The 6,152-nt window shown below is 35.8% G+C and overlaps 1 protein-coding gene across 1 annotated transcript in view; it reads left to right on the forward strand.

Annotated features, from left to right (window-relative positions):
- The first annotated feature begins 222 nt into the window (after positions 1-222).
- LOC107084044 (muscarinic acetylcholine receptor M5-like) overlaps positions 223-6,152 on the forward strand; it is an 11,155-nt gene continuing 5,225 nt past the window's right edge. Inside the window, exon 1 of the mRNA XM_015373688.1 lies at positions 223-748. The gene's annotated coding sequence lies outside the window, so the exon portion shown is untranslated. The remainder of the gene's footprint in view (positions 749-6,152) is intronic.

The following is a 6,152-nucleotide window of genomic DNA, read 5'->3' on the forward strand; positions in this document are numbered from 1 at the left end:
GCTGGTATTCCACCATGCTCCTCCTTTGTCTTTTAGCCCAAACCTTTCAAAATAGACTCCTTGGAGCCAACCCCCTTATCCAAATCGTCCCATTTACCCTCCAGAGTCCGCACTGCCTGCTCACTGTGGCGAAACATGATGAACCGTTCACCCCTATGGGAATTTCTCCTCCCAGCTTGCTAGCGTCAGCTACATCTGTGTCCGTCAGCCTGAGTAGTTCCAGCAGCATAGTGGCAGCAGCTGTGACTTGGCTCAGACATCAGGCTGCCTCTCTCTGCTATTCTGCCTCAACTTGCCTGAGAGTGAGCACAGTGCATCTCGCTCTGCCTGGTCGTCAAGAAAAAGTTCAGCTTTGCCATTTCTTTGGCTTAAGAGCAGATGAATCTCCAGTTTTGGACTGAGAAGACAATGTAGCTTTGCTGTAAAAGAAGACTTTTTGAAGCAAACGGAAGAGTGATTTTCTTGTGCAGGGATGCCTAAACCCTCTGGGTGTCCACCCTATCCTTTAGCCTGTTTCTTCTATCCTTCTCTATTTAGACTTAGCCCTCCGGATCCCTTTGGCATGCAAAGGTCAAGTCAGCAGGATTTCTCTTCAATCAGTTCTTTTCTGCTGTGTTATGATCCCCTTCGTCTGTGCCACAATTGACCCAAAGGCTTCCCAGGCAAAACAAAGGGATTAACTATGAACTTTTCTCCCTTGGAGAGACACGGCTAAATAGTGGACTAAGTGATCTGTTCAAAGTCAATTGTGAGTATATTCATCCTTTTGTGTCTTTCTTTTCTTATTTTAAACCAGCTACTTGCCCCGTCTCAGAGGAATCATGACTGATTGAATGATTTTTTTATTAATGCACAAAGGCATGACCTGAATTAGAGGGGAAAAGACGTCATGTGTGCACCAGGGCATATCTGAGAGGAAATGTATTTTTAATGAAGCCTTTTTACCCTAATGAACAAAACAGAAGATGTGCTCTTGAAAGATTTGTGCTTTGGTTCTTCTCAGATACATATCGTACACCAAACTGCACATGAATGTTTAGACACCACATAGCTTCAATTATCGTGTTACTATTAAATTACTAGGGAAAAATGTGTTATTGTATAGGTTGGTAAACTGCAAATACAATAAAAAATTTTAATTTATCTCAAATATCATTCAGTATTTTTTTTTCATCTCTAATCTTCTCATCTTTAACCTTCATCCAACTGTCACATATTTCTATGAACAATATTAATCTGGAACTGGCACACCCGGTTTTAAATCTCTTTTAAATTCCTCCTCCTGTTTCCTCTTGATTTTCTGTGTAAAATACCAAATATATTCTTTTATCAGTTTTTTCTAAGTTTTACATTTCAAAAGCAATGTTTTTACCCAAAATAGTAAACAATGATTTTTTTTTTAAGAGCAGCCAAGTCTCTTAACCCTTCCTTTCCTGCTTTTAGATTAACTTGAAATGACAATACAAAGGGGGATTATGCAGTGAAGCGTGATTTTAACGAGTTCTTCTAGTCCCCATGGATCCTTTGAGGTGTTACAGCTAATGTGGAAATGGTTCTGGGTCTCTTTTGAGAAAACCTGGTGAGGAAATAGTAATGGTTTGGTTGGTTTAAAGAAAAAGAAATTCTTTAAACTAAGAGTTTCTTATTGTGAGTTGGTTTGGTTTAAAGCAAGTTGGCAACAAAATCAAAACATGCACATGTAATAAAAAAAAAAAAACGGCTCATAGTTTAAACACAAATCATTTGATAATGAGATCATTACTGAAATGCACTGATACTTATAAGATATTGCGGATGCTTTGAAAAAGAAGAAAAAATCTCCTAGAGGCTTTCAGTGTTATCGTTTTGTTTCCTCCAGTAGCTGCTAAATCCGATGTGGAATATATAAGCGGATCATAATATTCATATAATGATCCTATTCATTGTTTCTCATCATGGGTCAAATCTAATTCAAGCTTAGTTGTGTCTTAAAATCTAAATAAGATGAAAAATTTGAAAACTTCTGGTTTTTGAATGAAATACAACTACTTGCTTTCATTTATGTTTTCTCTGTATATATTAGGCTAATATGACACTGGAAGCTTTCAGAGCAATTAATATAAATGAACCTGCACAGTCTAGAATTAAGTTTGTATCCCAGAGAAGATAACAAAACTTGACAAATAAGAAGACAAAAACCACATAAATGTGCAAAAAGTACATCTAAAAAGGACCTGTAAAGTTGGTAATCAAAAAGACAAATTTTTGTATTATTATAAGCTTAGGGTATTTACTTTTGGTCATCAATTTGTTCAAAAAGTTTATTTGGGCTTTCATGATCTTTGTTTTTATAAATAGGCGTTGTCATATACGTCCATCCCTTAATTTTCAGGTGGGACATCTTGTTTATTCTGGCATATTGTTCATATTTAACTGTCTCCTAGATGCCTGAAAGTTTTAAATATTTTATAGCTTAGTTTGTAATTTCTTTGTGCTTGTTTAGATGTCTGTGTGTTAATTACTAACCATAGTTCAGTCTGCTTCTGGTCCTACTCTTAAAGGTATGGTGGAGGATTTTCTTTTTCCCAGAGGATCATCAAAATAAGTGGTCCTCCTAATTGTCAATCACTCTGGTGATATATTTATTTAAGGCCATCCTACATGCTCTTACCCATTTTCACTTACTGATGGTGAGTCTGACATAGTGGAAAAATTGCAAATCTTCTTTGTATAAGCTTGTATGAGCGATGCAAACAGCAACTTTTAAACAGAGCATGCACGAAGAGAAATAGGCTTTTGCACAGTCTGGCTCGCGTTTAATAGGTGGTCCCTCGCGGGACTGTGTATAGGGTATTTTTTTTTAAGTGGAGTGGGCGGTTCTTTTCAAAAATCCTCCACTATACCTTTAAGTTTATCCTGATAAGTTAAGACTTTTATTACAGTTCATGTATAAACAATTGTTAAAACTTAAATGAGGCCACTAATAGATATATCCTTTTGTACATGCAGAAGAAAAAAAAAATATATATATAAAGTTTAGGACAGTGCAGGAACAATAATTTACTTCTTGGCTATCAGCTATTGAAATCTTGAAGATGTTGATGCCCCTAATCCTCTTTCACTTCTATTTTAGTGGAAGGCTAAATGCTATCTCAAACTAATTAAGGGCAACATTTTTCAAGAATGCCACATATACAGGGATGTAAATCACGGATCAATGTGCTCGCTGCAGAACACAACAACCATTTTGCCAAGGAGCTTGAAAATCATCCATGACCACCTTGCAGATCCCTTGGCTCCTCTGCTTAAACTCTTTTCCTTGTTGCTGACTATGTTTTCGGCTACCAGCTTAGTTGCAGCTTGGTGACCAAGGCAGGACTGTAAAGAAAGGTTACTGATGACTAGGAGCAGTGCATGGTGAGCACCATCATGCAGAGCTGCAGGGCAGAAGCAGGGAATGGCCAAGTGCCAAAGGGCCTCAAGCCAGCCTTCAGCGCCCTTACATGAAGGCTCAGCGTGGATTTGTGCTTCACAACCTATAAGCAGGGCACTGTTAACTAATGGATCAATGACCATTACTTATGCATAGAGAGCCAGCACAGTTTTTCAGGACATCTGATACTCTTAGGATGTAAAAGGAAGACTCATATTTCTTGGCTGTGGCAATGACATTTTCTTGTATCATTATACAAACACATTCAAAACAATGTATTTTATGTGTGGAATACATTTGAATTAATTTAGTCTAAGATGTGCAAATGCTTCTTACTATAAGCATGACATAGTCATCATCTGCACAGTTGCTGCTTGCTTGTTTTTTGTTGTTGTTTTTTTTGTTTGTTTTTGTTTTTTTGGGAGGGGTCTGCCCAAACAAGGTCAGAAACCTTTCCTCTAGTAATGTGTCATGTGTGATTCTAAACAGCAGCAGCCAAATCCAGAAACAGGTCACAGAAGACCTTATACACTATTTATCAAGCTTTCCACTCTCCTGTTTCACAGACGAATCTTTAAATTGTTTACAATCTTGGTTTGCAGGGTAGTGGTGAACTTGAGTTTTTCCACCTCTTGAACTCAAGACCACTGCTTTTTTTGTGTTTTTGTGTGAATCAGGCCCAAGTATCTGTCCGTACAGGATAAAATCTTTAATAATCTGGGTTTATACTGAGGTGGCTATAATTACTGTTTACTTTATCCTGCTTTTGCTCCTCACTATGAAATTTCTCATGGAAAAAAAAATTAGATTTAAGCTTTGGGTCTATATTGACTACTGACACTATAAAAACTATAGCCTCTCATATACAATAATACAATAAACAATTTTACATATACTTTTGTTTAAAATGGCTTAGGTTAGATCTTTAACCCCAAAATCAAAGGACTTTCTTTTTTGTGGAAGAGAAATGAAAATTATTATTACTTTGGTAAGCAGAAGGGTTTAATCAGTTATCTATGCATTAATTTTAGCTTTTAACCCTTTAGCATATTTTTTTCTAACAGAAGCTTTTGTAGAGATTCAGTGAATCTCACAATGGAAATCTCTACTGTGATATCCGGCAACTCTGTTAAGTTGCTCTCATTGATAAAACTCTGGCGCTGTCCATGGTACTGATTTAGACAGCTTATGTGTTAATTTCTTTTTTTCCTGTTGGAGTCATTATGACTTTTAATAGATCATATATATAAATTTAGAATGAACAAGTTAAGCTTTTCATCACATTTTGAAAGATCAAATAATCTAGGCATAAATCTAAAACATTACGAATTTAATGAACTGCAACTGCAGCTTTTATGCGCATTTCTTAGTATAGCTCAAGAACGACCCCTTACAACACTCACATTTTTATCCTTTCAAAAGAAGGCCATTTCCAATATCCTTTCTTTAATAATCCATTGTTTAAAAAAGGCTCATGAAAGCTGCAGTTGCTTCACTAGTAATAGGCTTTGATTACAGACATTTTTTCCTATTAGAAAACCTCTTGAATCGAGAGGCCTATTAAGTTCGATTCTGTTTTCTCAAGCATTGTTTTTCTGTTTTGTTAATTTCTAATTTTTTTATGCGTAGATTTGGATAATGTGGACTTACTTTATCTAACCCACTCTGCCACTTTTTAAAGAAAAACACAATGGACTCATTTAGCTATTTATCAATTTATTTTTCATATTATGATGAAATTCTACGTGATCAGTAGGGTTTGGTGTACAGCCAATACTTTTTAGAACCCCCTTTTACTGCAATTTCAATGCATTTTTCCACCAGCTTTTCAAATTTATATTAAAGTATTTTAAATTAACTTTAACCATTTTTTTTTCCTTGCTGAAGAAAAGAATCCCAGGGGCAACTTGTTAGCGCAAACATCCTCCACAGTAGGAGAGAAATGTCAAAGTTGATGCCTGGTGTAATTCCAGCACCACAGCTATGGTTTGGCATGTAATCTAAAAATTCTTTTACTCTCGTCTGACAGGAGATGCTATGTACACGGTCTGTGTAAAACTTCACCAGCTTTCCTCTAGTTTATGTTTTACATTCCTGTTAAATAGAGGGAAAATTTGGGAACTAAAACTGCTGACAACTTCTTCATGCTGAGGTTTCTAAAGCTATCATGGACTGCTGGAATAAATTAAGAAAATCATTACAGTATATTTTATAGATAAATAAGGTGACTGAATTTACATGCATTTCATTCTTATTTTTTTATTATTTTAAAACCATATATTATTGTGATTGCACATTACACTTATAGGTTTGTTTGCATTTGTCTATTATTAAAAATAGAGAGATTGGGTCACTTTTCACATGACACAAATTGAAAAGTTTGATACTTAGTATTTCTGAAAGACAAACAAATTACAGATTGTGAAAGCCTACTCTAATTTTAGAAAGTAATTTTGTTTGGTACCTTAGAGACCATTTAACTTTCCTGATATGCAATTTCCTACAAACGAGTTCTTAAATAAAACCCTGAAACAAGGCAGGTCTGTATGAAATATGAGGGTAACATTGGTCAACAAGGACATGAATATCTGTTTGTACACTGAGTTTCAGAACCAATTCCCCTGGCAAGGTGCTATTTATTGACCGCTAAGGGGTTAATGTATGAAGCTATCAGTGCCTACATGTGTGAGTACTCTTTGTGACTGGCTGTAAAGTCAATTACCTTATTCTACATAGATTT

This window comes from Cyprinodon variegatus, unplaced genomic scaffold, assembly GCF_000732505.1.
Source record: "Cyprinodon variegatus isolate N-32 unplaced genomic scaffold, C_variegatus-1.0 Scaffold91, whole genome shotgun sequence".
NCBI classification, from domain to species: domain Eukaryota; kingdom Metazoa; phylum Chordata; class Actinopteri; order Cyprinodontiformes; family Cyprinodontidae; genus Cyprinodon; species Cyprinodon variegatus.